The sequence below is a fragment of the Cupressus sempervirens genome, chromosome 3, assembly GCF_028749045.1.
Source record: "Cupressus sempervirens isolate cs-2001-9-10 chromosome 3, ASM2874904v1, whole genome shotgun sequence".
Taxonomy (NCBI): Eukaryota; Viridiplantae; Streptophyta; class Pinopsida; order Cupressales; family Cupressaceae; genus Cupressus; species Cupressus sempervirens.
In genome coordinates, this window is record NC_143120.1 from 321,836,535 (window position 1) to 321,852,881 (window position 16,347).

At 37.8% G+C, this 16,347-nt stretch overlaps 1 protein-coding gene across 2 annotated transcripts in view; it reads left to right on the forward strand.

The window, feature by feature from the left end:
- The window catches only part of LOC149566293 (uncharacterized), a 46,358-nt gene that overhangs the window by 23,283 nt on the left and 6,728 nt on the right, over positions 1-16,347 (forward strand). The gene's annotated exons all lie outside the window — the stretch shown is intronic.

The following is a 16,347-nucleotide window of genomic DNA, read 5'->3' on the forward strand; positions in this document are numbered from 1 at the left end:
AAATAAATAGGAGTTGGTACCATCCATTCAAATTTATTCATAAATTGACTGTGTGAACTTAACATGACAGTTACTTACAGAATATTTAATGTCAGAAAAATCCAAGATATCAATTTGGAGTTGGTATCTTCCATTCAAATTTATAAAAAAATTGACTGTTTCACTTAGCATGCCAGCTACTCACAGAGTGGTCAATGTCAGAAAAATCCAAGATGTCAATATGGATTACAAAGATCAATGGCCACATTGTTAGTGTGAACAGGGTGTACTTTGAAACCAGTTCACCTATTAGTTCGATTCACACATGTTCACATGTTAACTTTACTTAGGGCTTGAGGAATCTTTCTAGATGTCTCTAGCATGCATTTGACCTTATCTATATTTGCTGCTTGAAACAGGATTAAGACATTTGTCACAATCTTGTTTTGTCTTCTTTCTTAATCTTGTGAATATAAGCAATGTTTCACATGTACGTTAAGTAGCATAATTGATCTATTGTTGACCATTGTACCATTATTGCATCCTTCATTAAGCGAAGTAATCCTTTAGCTTTACTCTCTTGTGGAAGATTACCTTTGGTTTTGTTGGTGATTTTGGGAGCTTGAGCCCTTGTCAAGATACATTTGGAACTGATGTTACAAGTGGATGATTCAGGGAAAGCAGAGAAAGTGAGCCAAAAAGTTCTTTAAATTGCATAGAAGACAGACAATTTGCTTTCATTCAAACTTCTCACTTCTCATAAATATCATATTGAAGTCAAGATTCATTGGTTGTTCCGCTTCAAGAGTTTATGGTCTACTTTGGATGAACATCAACCTGAATTCCATGGGGAGTATGAGTGATTTTCTCACACGAATAGATGTGATGCGTATGGGCTTGATTGCACTGCATATTTTTGACAAATTGTTGTTCCACATTGAGGAGTGTACTAGACTAAAGCAGGTACTGGATAGATAGAAAGGTTTGTTTGGTTAATGAATTTTTCGCTTTGCTTATAGAGGTAGAGTGGACATATCTTTCTCCTGGGTTCATTTCCTTCCATTGAGGATTGTTTGGTTAAGTTCGATTCATTGAGATGAAGATCTTAATTGGTTGGTTGTAGAAAAGCTAAATCTGATAAGGTGCATGTTTTCTTGATTTTTTCCAAGTTAAAAAGGATCATTTGCAGTGTTTTATTCCACTTTGTATTCCACCATGGATGCCTTAGATGAAGCACTTACATGCCTTCTTTTGAAACATTTTGTGGCTGTTTAATGAGAGAGCAAATAAAGCTTTATCTAGTTAGATGCATTTTGTAAGAGTCGAGCATTGCTAGCGCAAACACCCAAAGGAAAAGGAAAGAAGGATCCCAAAACTAACACAATAAAGCAAGGCTCCCACCTCATCAAGAGACCCATATTTGCATATTACAAAAATGGGCACAATGAACATAATTGTCACAAGAATTGGTTATAAAAGTTGAAGGATCTTCTTTAGGAAAATAATATCTCATTGCCCTCAACAATGTCTGTTGGCTCACTCTCTTCTTCTTCACAATTAGGGACAATAGGATTAGCTAATGAGACAACTAAGATGGAGAGTAGAGCACTTATTACTTGTAAGTCCCAAGTCTAGGAGACAACTTATTTTTGAAGCTTCATATCATATGGTTTTATCACAAGGTATGTTCTCTTCATTTGAGCATTTCACTTTAACACACATATTCATGGGCAAGAACACATTTTTGTGAGAAAAATATTTATTGACATGGGAGAAGGCACATTCAGTTATGTACTATTGCATTCCTTCCTTTTCAATCAATCAACTTTATATCTACTAGCACTTGTACTGAAAGGAGGTGCAATGATTATGCCGATTGTAATTTATATAGTGTTTTGAAACCTAGTGGCAAGTAATTATTTTATTTTCATTTGGAAAATATTATTAAACATATTAAATGAATTAAAGATAAATACTCAGGACATTTATAATTATAATTTATTTTTAATACATCCATTTGGCTATGGTGAGATGACCATGAGCCTGTACATTTGATCCTCTCCATCTGAGGAGCAGAAAAGAGATCTCCATTGTTCTTGATTAAGTTAGCAAATAAAGTAATTTCTAGATCATGCAGGCCCTCAAGGAAGAGAAACAAAGCTTTAGCAACCTTCTTTTTCTTTGTCACAACCTCAACATCAAAAATGCCTGCAATAATTTCCAGTTTGGGATTTATATTCATCTTTGAAATGGCAAAACTAACAGCACGTTTGTATCTCTCTTGTTGTGGTGCCTCAGCCATTCTGGAAGCCCTATAAACTGTTCCAAAAACCTCTTTCATAGTAGTAAAAAACTTCTCCAACAACACTACATTGTGACGATGTCTGGTATAAATGAGCCTAGCGACTTGTCTAATTGCAGGAAGCAGTGCCTCATCCTTGAGCTTATAAAGCATGTGGAGTTGATTGTCCACATTATCCTTCCCATAGTTGCAGAAAACACCGAAATGTTCTTACCTTGCCATTCTTTTCATGTACAAAACAACTTTCGCTGAATGCTCAGACTTTGTTTAGTGTTTTTATTAGAAATTAGAATAACAGTTATTACAAGAAATATCAAGATTGAAAATTCAAGATAGTTCTGATTTGTGTTTAAACTCTTCTAGACTTTACCTGATGTTCAGACCAATATATAGACACTGCTGAAACAGTATTGCTTCTAAAGGAAGATTGTATAAGGGCACTGCCTGTTTTTGGACAGAGTATAGAGAGAAACAGAAAGGTAAGTCTATGTCTCTGGCAGGTATTCTTGTATATTCAACTGTATATTTTCAACATAGAAAGTGATAAGAAATTATTTTTATGAGTCTTCTTAGCTTGATAACTTCATATAAGGAATGGTTTCCTTTCATTGAATTACAAACAACTTTCTCCTCCCCTCTTTTTCCATATGAAGGTCTGATGGTTTCTGACACAAACTTCCATGCTGACACATTTTAGTACATTGGATTCATAGCTTTCTATGTCTGTCCAAGTCAATGATAATAAATACTAAAGAAAAATGGATGCTCAGAGGTTATTGCTTCTCTTTGATTTTATCCCTTGGCGCGGTCTTAATAAACTGTATTAGCTCCTTTTAATTTGGTGACATGTGAAAATAACCAAACATGATAGCTGATGGGAATATAATACCCGATGATACTTTATGCACTCTAATATTCTGCACTACTTATATATTCTTTAACCTCTATCAAATATAACATTGGGTTCTATTGCAACTTGTCCTGAATATTTTTACCTAAATTTGACATGGATTTTTACCACCCAAAACATTTCTGTCACAGTGTATACTAATATTCTTAAGGGTTGCTTAAGCTTAAAATAATTCTCCATGCTTATTGCAGAAATATGCCTCATAGATATTCATCGTCAAGAAGCTTGAACTGACCACTCTAATCAATGCATTCAGTGGCCAAGACACAATTGATATGTCACTATAAACATGATCATAAACCAGGTGAGATTGAAGGATTCCTTCATTTGTCACCATCTCCGTGCACTTCGGGAAAGTGTACCCACTAGTTGTTTATGTTGAGCGCTTTCTATTCCAGATAAATATTCTCCCATCTCTGTCCTGGATGATTATATAATAAGATGTCTATATTTACTATACATTCACTATCTTTTAACGTCTTAAATAAATAATTTTCTCTCTTTTGCCTATTTGGTATAGTGTTTTGGTAAATGCATTAATTTTTTCCGTTCTTCATGGGGATCTATTCTATCTATATGATCCATGCAAGAAATGAAAAGATAGAGCAAGGAACGACAACAATCCAAATAAGTTAAGTGTGAAACAATGTTACCATGAGATAAACAAAATCCAAGAGCATACACCTAGATGGTTCAACAATGGAGACAAGGATTTATAAGGGGAAAGCAAAGAAAACCCGTTGTGAGTATTATGAATGTAGGCAAATGCCTAGAGAAGAGAGAGTGAGAGTGTTGGAGCAAAATAGCTCAATACAATAACATCAAAGTGATGTGTAGAGAAGAAAGAGAGAGGAGCATCTTTTTTAAAGAGATGAGAAAGGAGTTGCATGTGTTCGCATGTGTAACTCCCATTTTTATGAATGCCACATTCATAATAGGTGTGTGCAAAGTGTCAATATCCTCTTAAGAAGGATAAACTAAATTCCTTAATAAAGGAATTATAAAAATGAGTTGTCCTCACATGTGGAATAAAGGAAAAATAATGACATGTCCTCCAAATGTGTACAATAGGACAAACTACATTTAGGGATCCTTGGAATATCCCAATTAAATGCATCCAAGGGAAGATTAATGTTTCTAAGGGAAGATTAATGTTTCTAACAATCCAACACCTCATCTTGGGGTGTCTATACAATATTCATGTGCCAATAATTCCATGACCATTTGTCAAAAACACCAAAACTGAATATATTAAAAACCGGACTGGTATTTCATATTCTTGTGGCAGGGATTTTGTGGTAGATCAAATGTAGGGTGCATAGATGACGAAGAGAACAATGAGTCCAAAGCATGCTGCAATTTTTTTTATAAGAAAAAAATACATTTCTGTCGTGTATTATGGTGGCTCTTGCTATGAATATCATATATCCTGTCATTTCTCCTTGGTATTTCCTATCCAAAGGAGCCCATGCAAAGATGTAATGTTTTTCTGTGTTATTTTCCTCTCACGAGGCTTACAGACAGCTTAAGTGTTTTTATATAATGTTGCACAGGCAGCTGAGACGCAGAGATGTGTTCTGGAAAAATGATTTTGTGCAATTTTAATCCTACTTTTTCTTAATTCTAAGAGGGATCACTTATCTTTTACATTTCATCACAAAACCTTGTAGCTTTAATAGCCATATCATGGGTTGGCAGGATCGGAGCTCTGATACCATTTGTAATGTCCCCTGCCAGAACACTAAATTATTTATTATGGATATTTGCCATTCCCATTTTGACAGACTAAAGATTTTTATTTCTTCATCTTTGAATGGTGATTTCTCAAAGTTTTTTTATTTTACATGTTTACTCTTTCATTCTAAGAGTCATGTCTTTACATAAATAATAATTCTAATAATTATATTATATTGATAATATAATTATATTAATAACATATATTATATTAATAATATAGTTTATATCAAATATATTAGTATTAAAATTATTACTTTAATGCATAATATAGATACTTTATATATTTAGAGTATTAATCTTTTGGAAAAAGGGGATAAATTTTTTTCCATCAAATGCAAATTACAAAGCAAAGGCCAAAGACCCCCATCAACACTACATATTCCTATCTTCCATTATCAGCTGCTCAATAATCTCACAATACTCAGAAGGTAACTCATCCCTACCACTAATATTCCACCTAACCACGTTCTCTGAAGCCCACTTAGCCAAACAATCCGCTACTCAGTTCCATTCGCGAGGGATATGACGAAAGGAGACAGAGTCCAAGGAGCTACAAAGACTTAGAATTTGTCTGGCCAGAGAGGCAAGTTGCCAACTAACATCCTCCAAACTCTGATTATTCAACATATCCACAACAATCTGAGAATCAGACTCTCAGGTGATCTTACTCCATCCTAGAGAGCATCCTCTCTCAACAACAATCTTAATAGCAAGGGCCTCCATCAAATTATTAGAATGTTGGCCCTTGTAAATAGAGAAGAGAAAAACCGCACCACCATCATTACCTCTAGCTATAGCCCCAATACCAGCATGACCAGGGTTCTCCCGAGAAGAACCGTCTGTATTAATCTTCAAGATCCCAGCCGGGGGAGGAGACCACCTCTCATCTCGACAAACCCGTTGCTTACCATGGCGAGGTCTTTTTCCAAGAGTGCACCCCCGACTGTAATCCCCCAGGTTCAGATTCCTCACAATAACTTGATCACCAGGATCTATAGTTTCAGACATATCACACTTAGTAAAAATAGTCTGCTGAAACCTACTAAGAATCATCTTCCACAACTGAGAGCTACCTAATTTGGATTCACAGAAAATTCTGCGATTCATTTCCAACCAGAGGTTCCAGAGAATGAAGATCGGCCCAACCATCCAGGCAACCTGCAAGAAAGAACTCTTCACTGGAGGTTTGCCCAAGCTTTCCCAAAAATCAGTTAGAGAAGTAGTGTGAATACAACCATGACACCAAGCCTCCCACCATCTATGCCACATCTCTCTCGAAGAAGTAGAGAAAAAATAAGTGGGAGATATGCTCCTCATTGTGCGAACAAAGGAAGCAAACAGAAGGTCCCTGAAAACCTCGTTTGCGAAGATTCTCCCAAGTGAGACATTTCTTCTGAGCTAGCAGACATAAGAAAACATTACATTTGGGCCAAGAAAAGTTGCACCAAACCTTCTTCCACTAGTGCACTTCAGTTGGACCATGTAAGTTCCTGTCAAGTATAGCATAGCGTTGAGCCACAGTAAATTTACCTTTTGGGCTAGGACTCCATGCCAAAATGTCCCTTCCATTAAGGGAGCTACAAAACCTATTCTCCAAAGCTTTAGAAAGAAGGGCACGATCCTCCTCAAGGCCACCCACAGGCCACTCCTGAGGATCCTTCTAGCAAGTCACCTCTACCTAGCCCAAACGCTTGACAGTCTTAAAATGCTCCACCTTAAACCATCCAACATTAGTAAAAGAATGGAAAAGAGGCTGAAGCTGGGGAAAGCTAGAGAGAATGGGAGGATGTCCATCACAAGAGTCCTGCTAAAACAGAGCATTCGAGCCTTTGTTACAAATCCAGAAGAGATCCGCCTTAACAAGTTGGGCTCCCTTCTTGAGAGTGTCTCAAATACAAGAGCCTTTACCCACCAAAGCAAACTGTGGCAGATCAAAGCACTCGGCACTAGGAAAGTACTTATGGGCAAGAATCTTGGCCCAATCTTGATCCTGATTGTTGCACCATCTCTAGTATAGCTTGGTAGCCAAAGCCGTGACAACAAGAGCCATCGATCTAAGGCCAAGGCCACCAGCATGCTTCAACCTACACACAGACTCCCACTTGACTAGGCTCCACTTCGAGGATAGAAGGCTGCTAGACCAAAGAAATTGCTGAGATAAAGCATCAAATTCCCTCACAAAATTAGAGGGGGGAATCTAGACACAACACCTATAGATGGGGAGAGACTGCACTACAGTCTTTAGAAGGACCACTCTCCCAGCAGAAGATAACCATCTCTAAGTCCAGTGACTAACCTTACTCCGGAATTTATCCAAAATCCCCTGCTAGTAGCCCCTCCGTTGGGAACCCAAGGACAAAGGGACCCCAAGGTACATCAAAGGAAGGGAGCTAGTTTGAAATCTGAGAATTCTAGCAATCCTACTCTAAATAAGCCGAGGAGTATTAAAGAAATAAATAGAAGACTTATCATCGTTAATACTCTGACCTGAGGCTTTCAAATAGGTATCCAAAGCTTTCTTGATATTCACTGCCTGATTCTAGCCATGCCCATCAACCCATTGTCATCCACAAACTGAAGATGCGAGTAGGAAGGATAGTCATTCTTCCAGCTCCAACCTTGGATAAGACCCCGCCTCACTTGAGATTTCAGAAATCTGCTAAGACCCTTCGCCATGATCATGAATAAGTAGGGAGATAAGGGATCCCCTTGTCGAAGTCCTTGAGAGGCACCAAACAATTCTGAAGGTTCTCCATTAATAAGAACTGAGAAGGAGGACGAGGTCACACAACTAAGAACCCAATTCACCCCACTCCTCATCAAACCCAAAAGTCAAAAGGATTTTCTGTAAGAATTCCCAACTCACTCGATCATAAGCTTTAGCCATGTCAAGTTTAATGAACATAGTTTTCTCCTTAGAATTAGCCATAGAGTGAACTGCCTCCATTGCAATCACTAACCCATCCAAAATTTGTCTTCCTTCCACAAAGCCACCCTGTTCAATAGAGATCAAAGAACCAAGGAATGGCTTGAGCCTCTCTGCAATCAATTTGGTGATGATCTTGTAAACAACATTACATAACGCCATGGGCCTGAATTGATCCAACCGATTAGCCCCATCCTTCTTAGGTATGAGAGCCAAGAAAGTAGAGTTCAAAGATTTCAGCATCTGTTTGTTTCTATGAGATTCCTAGACCACATCTAGGAGATCAAACTTTATTATCTCCCAAAATTCTTGAAAAAATTCAATCGAGAATCCATCTGGGCCAGGGGCCTTACCTTTCTTCATATTAAACACAACTTTCTCCAATTCAGGTAACAAGATAGGGCTTAAGAGAGCCCCATTCATCTCAGTAGAAACAAGGTGAAGGATACAGTCCAAGATGACCTGCTGTTAAATCCCAATTTTTAACATAGCTTGAATATAGCCGTTGAGGTTTGCATGAAGTCAGTTGGCAGTTTAATTTGATATAATCAGGCGAAATGGTAAGATAGTTGGTCGTTATGATTTCAAGTGAAGATGACATATTAGATGATTGTTAATCGCGAATTCATGGAATTAAGATGAAAGGTTAATTGTTATAATTATTTATTATTAAATAATATATAATTTAATTACGAAGAATTTCCTTGCAGGAAGCATGTCGAAGGGGTGAAAGCATTGTCAGAAAAGAATTAGGCAGGACGTCACCATCACTGGGTAGACGGGTAAAAGACCTAGCCAAAATACATTTGCGGGACTTGCATGAGTTATTTAATATCTTAATTAAAATAATTGGGATAAAATATTAAATGCATATTAAAGGATTTTATATTATCTTTTGTCGTAGTATTTTTAAATAATTGTTTATAAATGCTCATTTAAATATAACAATGATTTGACACCATTATAATTTAATTAATAAAGTAATGTTGCTTGTATATGTAAGATTTTAATAACGTTAGAATTATAATAAATTATTATAGTTCTTGAAATATAACTTTGCAACTCTATTCTTCCAATTTGATATTATTTGCTTTTAAATGATAACCCCTGGCATAATTAATCGATTTAAACATTTGGCAAATTGAGTTTTTTCTTTTCCTTATCTTTAAATTGGAATTTTTGATGTATTCATATTTTCATTTTGGAAATTCGAGGGGGCTATCTTTATAACCAATGGGAGATGGAAAGTCATTATTTGTCTCTTAGATGGAAGCCGTGGAATATGTTCTTGTAACCATAGGAAGCCAAAGGTCTGGCTCGTAACTTTATTTTTAAAACCATCAACATAACTCGGCAAGAGGGGGGGGGGGGGGGGTAATCGGTTTTCTTTCATACATGAATTTCCATCGATTTCCTTGCTCAGAAATATTGTGTTAGTAACACCCGATTTTGAATTACTTGCATCCTTTCATAATGATATCATTCACCGTGGGATACAGACCAGAGAGGCAGGTTGGAGACAGGCGGAAGCCTTTTTAGGTTGCAGAGGCAGTATGTCACCGCTATCCACTGTGGAACTTCAAGCTTGGAAGGCAGGAGTAGTCGAGCAGAGAGGCCGTTTCAGACCATAGTGACAGAGGGTCTTGTAAGATCTTTTTAAAGCTGTATTACTTACCCTTTGATGATTCAAAATGCTAAAGTCTATTGTAAAATCGAACAGTCATATGATCATGAAATTCGTTCTTCTTCATTTGGGGTTACGAGTCATGTTTTAAGACAAACACAATTCTTATTATAGTAGTTTCTTCTTTATATTAGAGACTGCAATTTATGATTGAAGCCAATCATGTTTCCCATTTATAGTCTGCTTTATTTTAATAGCGATGACAGTTAATGATAAGCCGGTTAGAAACCTTTTCAAATTCATTGTAACTTACTAAAGATTATTTGACTGCCAGTTGCAATAACATAATAATGTTTTTACTTATAAACAAGACTGATAATCTTTTAATATTAGAATATGTAATCCTTTGACTTTTGCGTTTCTTTAATTACCTATTCTAATGCTGAGTCGGCTCTAAGTATAAAACATTAAAAGCTCCTTGATTCCAGTAATCATGCAAGTATGTCATCTTGCTTTCATGCAAAAGATTACAAACTGTATCCAAACGAAATTCATAGATTTGTCTTTGTTTACATTCTGAAGTTAAATAAAACCAAGTCGGTTTCATTCCTTTTAGATCAGTGAAATCCTTTGAATTCCGTCAATTGCCCTATGCAAGATTATAGCAATGGTTTATATTCATTAGAGTCGGAATACATCCGAAATATGGTATGACATTGAAATTATAGAGTCTGTTCTCTTATATTTTTTTAATATATATATGTATGTAGAGCTACTTGAATTATCTTCGGATCTATGATAAGAAAGTAAATCAACCCAGTTTAGAATTAGGCCCATCCTGAATTATACATTTAACTGAGAATGAGATAATGAAACCAAAAGGAAATCACTAGGTAAGATGACAGTATGTGGTGAAGAAGTTGTAAGATATCATTGTGATCTTTAACCTAATAACACTTGGGAATCACCGGCTTGGAGGCTTGAATAGGGCGAGGAGGAGAAAAGAAAGGAATCTTCAATAATATGAATCAACATTATCTATGTCATTTCAATATTTACCATTAATATGAATTAATTAATAACTCATGCATATTCCTGTTATGGTGATCTCTTGCTGCCAAGTCATATGGCGAGTTATATATCATGACACCCAGTGGATGGAATGATGTTCCCTATCAATTCCGGGTAGGGAGGGCCTTTCTCGTTAGAGATTGTGTGGGGATATGATGTGGTCCGAGGTTGGGTGGTTAAGCCCCTGACAATGTTTCACCTCTCACAAGATGTTGGAAATGCGTCAGACAGAGATAAGTCGTGCATTCAATTGTTTTTCGGAAACAACCATTATCATTTTTATTTATGAGGAGGTAAAATTAAATTGAAATATTTCATGATTATCATTACTTTACACTAGATTGATTTGTGAATTGTTTTCATTATAAGTATTTATCTAATCTTGAGAAACTGACACGGATAAGTAATTGGAAGGAAAAGAACTCTGAAGCCCTAATTGATTGGGTGACAGTTGGAACCTTAAATGATACAGTGGTAGTGGAAGCCCTAAATTGAATCTGTGGTTGCGAAAGCCCTAAATTGAAATTTGTGGTCGCAAAAGCCCTAAAATGAATCTGTGGTATTGGAAGCCCTAAGTGAGATAGCGGTATCAAAAGCCCTAAATGAACTGAAGGTAAACAATGCCCTAATTAATACTATGGTAAGTGATGCCCTAAATTAAAATAATAGACGTACTTAATTTGATTTAAGAAAACAGTCTTTTTTTAGATGATAGTTGTCATATGAAGTTGTTATAGCGTATTTGTGGACTAACCCAGGTGGTTGCAGAGGCATCCCTAATTTGATTCGAACTCAGTTTTTCGAGGTATGTGATTTTCACCTTCTGTAGTAATTTCATTTGATGGTAATTCAAGTCTTTTTAGTTAAGAAAATTTTGTATAACTGTTTTTTAACAATAATTCATATTCACATGAACATGAATGATGTAATTGCCTTCCTATGAAATTGAAGTTATAATTGTATTCTATGCTCATGTTAGATGATAAATTAGACCCTGGAAAACTGGTTGTTACACCTGCTCCTCAGTTATAGCAGAAAGTTGCCCTTGGTGAAGAGATTAGAAAAGTAATTGACAACTTCTCTAGACATTTCTTCACCAGAAAAGATCTGAGCACCATTAGTTGAGACAAGAGAGGAGAAAGAATTCCCTTGCCTCTGGGCCTTAATTGAGTTATGAAAGAAAGCAGTGTTCCTATCTCCCTCCTGAAGCCAATCAACATGAGATTTCTGTTTCCAGAAGATCTCCTCACGAAGCTCCCAGTCTATAAGTCCCTTGAGGGCTGAGGCTTCAGCTTTACTCAAATCATAAGTCAACCCCTGGTCTCAAATCTGGCTAGTAATATTATCCAACTTGGTCTGGGCATCTTTCTTCTGAGCATGTAGATTCTCAAAGGATTGTTTATTCCATCTCTTAAGCCTGTACTTCACATGTTGAAGCCTCTTGCTGAAGGTAAACATGGCTGTCCCATGGGCAGGCATCCCCTCATTCCACACAATCCACCATAAGGTCCAGGAGAGATAGGTCTCTTAGCCACATCAACTGAAATTTGAAAGAGGGATTTTTGGTGACCTTGTAAGAGATGATGTAGAGCTTCATAGGCCAGTGGTCAGAGCGTCTCTAGTCAAGAATCTTAGAACTAGTAATCCACCTGTTGTTTATCTAATAGCAGAACACCAAAAATCTATCAAGCCTCTTTGAGATAGCCTCATCCCCACATCTCCGATTATTCCATGTGTAGACACCATTGGTTGGCTCCACATCAATGAGTTTCAAGGAACCAATCATATCCCTAAGCAGATTTGAAGATAGGTCCAACTTGGTTAACCCCCCGCATTTTTCGTCTAGGCTAGTAACAACATTAAAACCTCCAGCCATAATCCATGGGAGAAATGGGTCTAGGGACTGGATGAATTTGATATGGGCCCATAATTGGGACTTGCCTGAAAAATCAGTAGGAAATAAATATTGGATAAAAGACACCTTTCTCCAGTCTCAAAACTAGAAGCAACCAAAGAAATGGAGGACCGACTAGAAATCCATTGCAAGGGGGAAGCCTTCCTCGGATTCCAGAAGCAAGCCACCCCCCCGAACTGTTTGAAGCACCCACACCCTACCAAGAGCCCTAGGGCCAAATACATGAAGCACAATTCGCCAAACCATCCATTGTAAGCTTAGTTTCTTGAATAAAGATCACATCCGGACCTTGAGATTCAATTAAACTTCGAACAACCTTTTGTTTGGTGATGTTGTTCAAATCCCTTACATTCCATGACAAAACAATCATTTATGGGGTTGGGAGAAGTGGGAATCAATGGGTTTCACAGCCCCAAACTCAACCAAAGTATCACCCATGATCTTTACCTTCTCTTGATCAGTCTTCTTGCCACACTATGCCAATTTATCTACAGTCCCCTTTTTAAAAGATTTTTGCTGAATGCCCAAAACAGGAGGAGCTTTAATACCCTTTAGAGAGTCAGAATCCCCCTTAGGAGTAATAGGAACAGGGACCACCAAAGCTAAGCCCTTCGGATCTTGTGACTCTCGAAGATCCCTAGATTCGAGAACTTGATGAGGCAGATTGATATCTATCTGTCCAACTTTTTAGTCTCTTGAAGATAATATCAGATCCTCTTTTTGCGTATCTTTAACTTGTGCTTCCTGCTGACCCTTAGCCCTAGAAGAAAGCTCAACTGGAATACCTTCCTCTTGGACCAAGTCACCAAGAACATCAAACCTGTTAAAGGTACCCATAGTCAGTTAGTCCATCATGGGTCTCTTCTTACCTTTGCCTTTGTTATGAGACTTAACCAGAGAAAATCCCTCACTATCAAAAGGTCCACTAGATAAAGGAGCCTTCCCCTTGTCCATCTTGGGAGGGCCGGGAGTAGCCAAGGGGGGAGACTTATTCCTGGGGCATTTGTGATGTAAATGGCCATACTCATGGCAAATTCTGCATCTAAATGGAAGGGTCTCGTAATCCAGCTGTTGGATCCAGGAAGATGATCCCATGCAAGTCTCCATAGAATCTGGTAACGGATTATTTAAATCAACTTCTACACAAATACAGGCAAAAGAAATTACCTTACGGTCTTGGGTTTGTGTAGCCGAACCCACAAGTTTTCCCAGAAGCAAAGAGATTGAGTGAAGGATATGTTCCCTCCAGAATTCCAAAGGAAGCCTTGGTAGGCGAACCCAAACCGAAACCCGTGAGGGAATCTCCTCAGCCGAATTGAACCCGTATGCCAAGGCTTGATGAAGAGCCTCACTTAAAGAAGTAAGGGCCGCCTTCAAATGCCTTATTCCTGTCTGTCATGCTTGAAAAGATAACCAGAAAATAGTTATTAGCCGCTAACAAAATCTCCATATCCCCTTTTGGGTTCCATACCCGGCGTGCCTAGGAATCCAACACAGGCAAAGAAAGGCGAAGACCCAGAAATTTGCAAATAAGGGCATAATTGCACCAATATTCGACATTCTTTGAAACTTGTGTAGGTTGAATAATCAAAACTGGCAGGTCCTCGAACCTCTGCAAACATCCATTAACTTGTCTTAATTGGGGCATCCCTTTTGGAGAGGAATCACCATCTCCGGATTGGGATTTACTAGTTATAACCTTATCACTACCATGCATTAGAAAAGATGGCTCACCCATCTCCATGTTGCTGAAGGAAATCTGAGAGGAGGCTATACCTCGGTCCCCCATGTGAACAAACCAAGGCTCAGCAGAATGAGTGAAAGATGGGGCAAGAGCCCCACAATCACAGGATTCCTCAAGCCCTCCACCAAGGACACACCAAGGGTGGAGCAAGGACTGAGATCACACCCATAAGCTGGAAAATGGCCACGGCAGCGATTAGACCAGCACCCACCCAGCCGACCAATCAACGTCCTCTAGAGTATTAATCTAAATATTATATTTATCGTTTAATTTTAAATAGCATATTTAGTATTAATATATTATGCAATGATTATAGCAATATTATAACTCTAACATTATTAATATTTTATCATTATTTTATTATTTATCCATATATATGAATTCAGGGATATCACAGTCCTCTCCTCTCAGATTTTGCTTGATTAGATTAAGTTGAGAAGGGAGATTAATGAGCTGAATAATCAAGCTGATTCAGCTAAACAGGCCGCTGCTGGAGCAGCCACACCCAATGAGAACAGGTCAAGGCTAGGTAACATCATTAACAAGTTGGTCAAGGATAACAACATATCTAATATGGTGGTAGTTACAGAGAATGTGCCTGAAACCAACGCTGGTAGGACTCCATGTCTTATGATTAGTGCAGCCCCACGTGCTCCAGCCCTACTATGGAAAGCTCTAATGAACAATTCAGCAAATGTAATCAGAGATGGAGCACTTAGGCTCAAATGGTCAGATGGCCATCTTCCAGTGGCAGCTTGGTTTGAGGATTAAGTGTAATTGATCTTTATTTTGTTTTGTCTATTTTTGATTGGTCTGATGTTATAATGGATGATCTGAATGGGCCACAGATCGATTTACTTAGTATGTTTATTCCGTAAACTGTGGTTGGTATAATAATACTCATATGATTTAGCAGACTTTCAATTATATCTAATAGAATATATATATTTTTTATCATTATTTTATTCATCTATTATTTATCTATATATATGAATTCAGGGATATCACTTTGTAAATCTTTGACTCGACTGGCCGAGGATTACCTTGTGGAGCTCTATCAAAGTTAAATTTGTATCTGTTGCGATGATTGGCAAGCTACATTGAGATGATTGGCAAGCTTGATTAGAGTTTTTCAACAGGGTTAAGTTCATGCTATGTGATTAGTCGTTATGTGATCAGGAGGCATTACATGGGTACTGTCATGAGAGATTCTTGTTAAATACACTGTTGTTTAAGGGCTGCTATCTAGAGGTTTGCGGTGATTACATTTGGTCATCATTTTTTTTAATTGTTAATATTTCGCTTTTTGATTGGAGCTACGAACCAGTGAGGCCACATGTCTGGGGGATCTCATCCCCAAATCCAACACCCAAGATATACGAGCACATAAGCCCAGCAGGGACACCAAGCGTGAGGGGTACAGCTAGTGCACCCAACGTGGGTCCGACACAGGGTCCACGAGCACTTCTAGCTCAATGATGATCTTGAAAGTTGACCACTGTCATCTCTATCTCCATTGGTGATTGGCTTGAATACCATAATCTCCATCATCATTACTTTGCCATACACATGCACCAAGCCATCACCACACACGACAATCAGGATGGGCCCAACCAGTATCCACACTGTTTGGGACAAGCGGGGATGTGAACCTTGGTTGTACCATTGATAGTGCAACCACATCACCACTACACCACAAGGCGATCCCCATTTGGTCATTATTGTGATAGGAGTTAGCGGTTACAAAAAAGTTTGATAATAGGATTAATATGTGTGCTAACAAAGAAGAGTTATGAAGTGTTCGTCTACATTGTGAGTTGAGGTGATCGATATCAATATGGATAATGATTAGAATAGAACATTTGTGAGTTAAACATGGGTATGAAATATTCTCATTATTTTAAAAAGATTGAGGATTGAGTTGCAATCACCGAATGATCATCAAACTGCGTCATAAAATTCATATCATGTTCGCATGGTGTCATAATGTAGACATATTAGTTAAAGTTGAATCGAGAGCATATAGTATAAGTTTTTGGTTTCTGGCACTGTGGTGGCAGAAGTAAAGCCATATGACAACAGGATAGGTTTTTGTTAAGAGATCAAATGTGCAGGAGCTTTGATGTGACTATAAACATT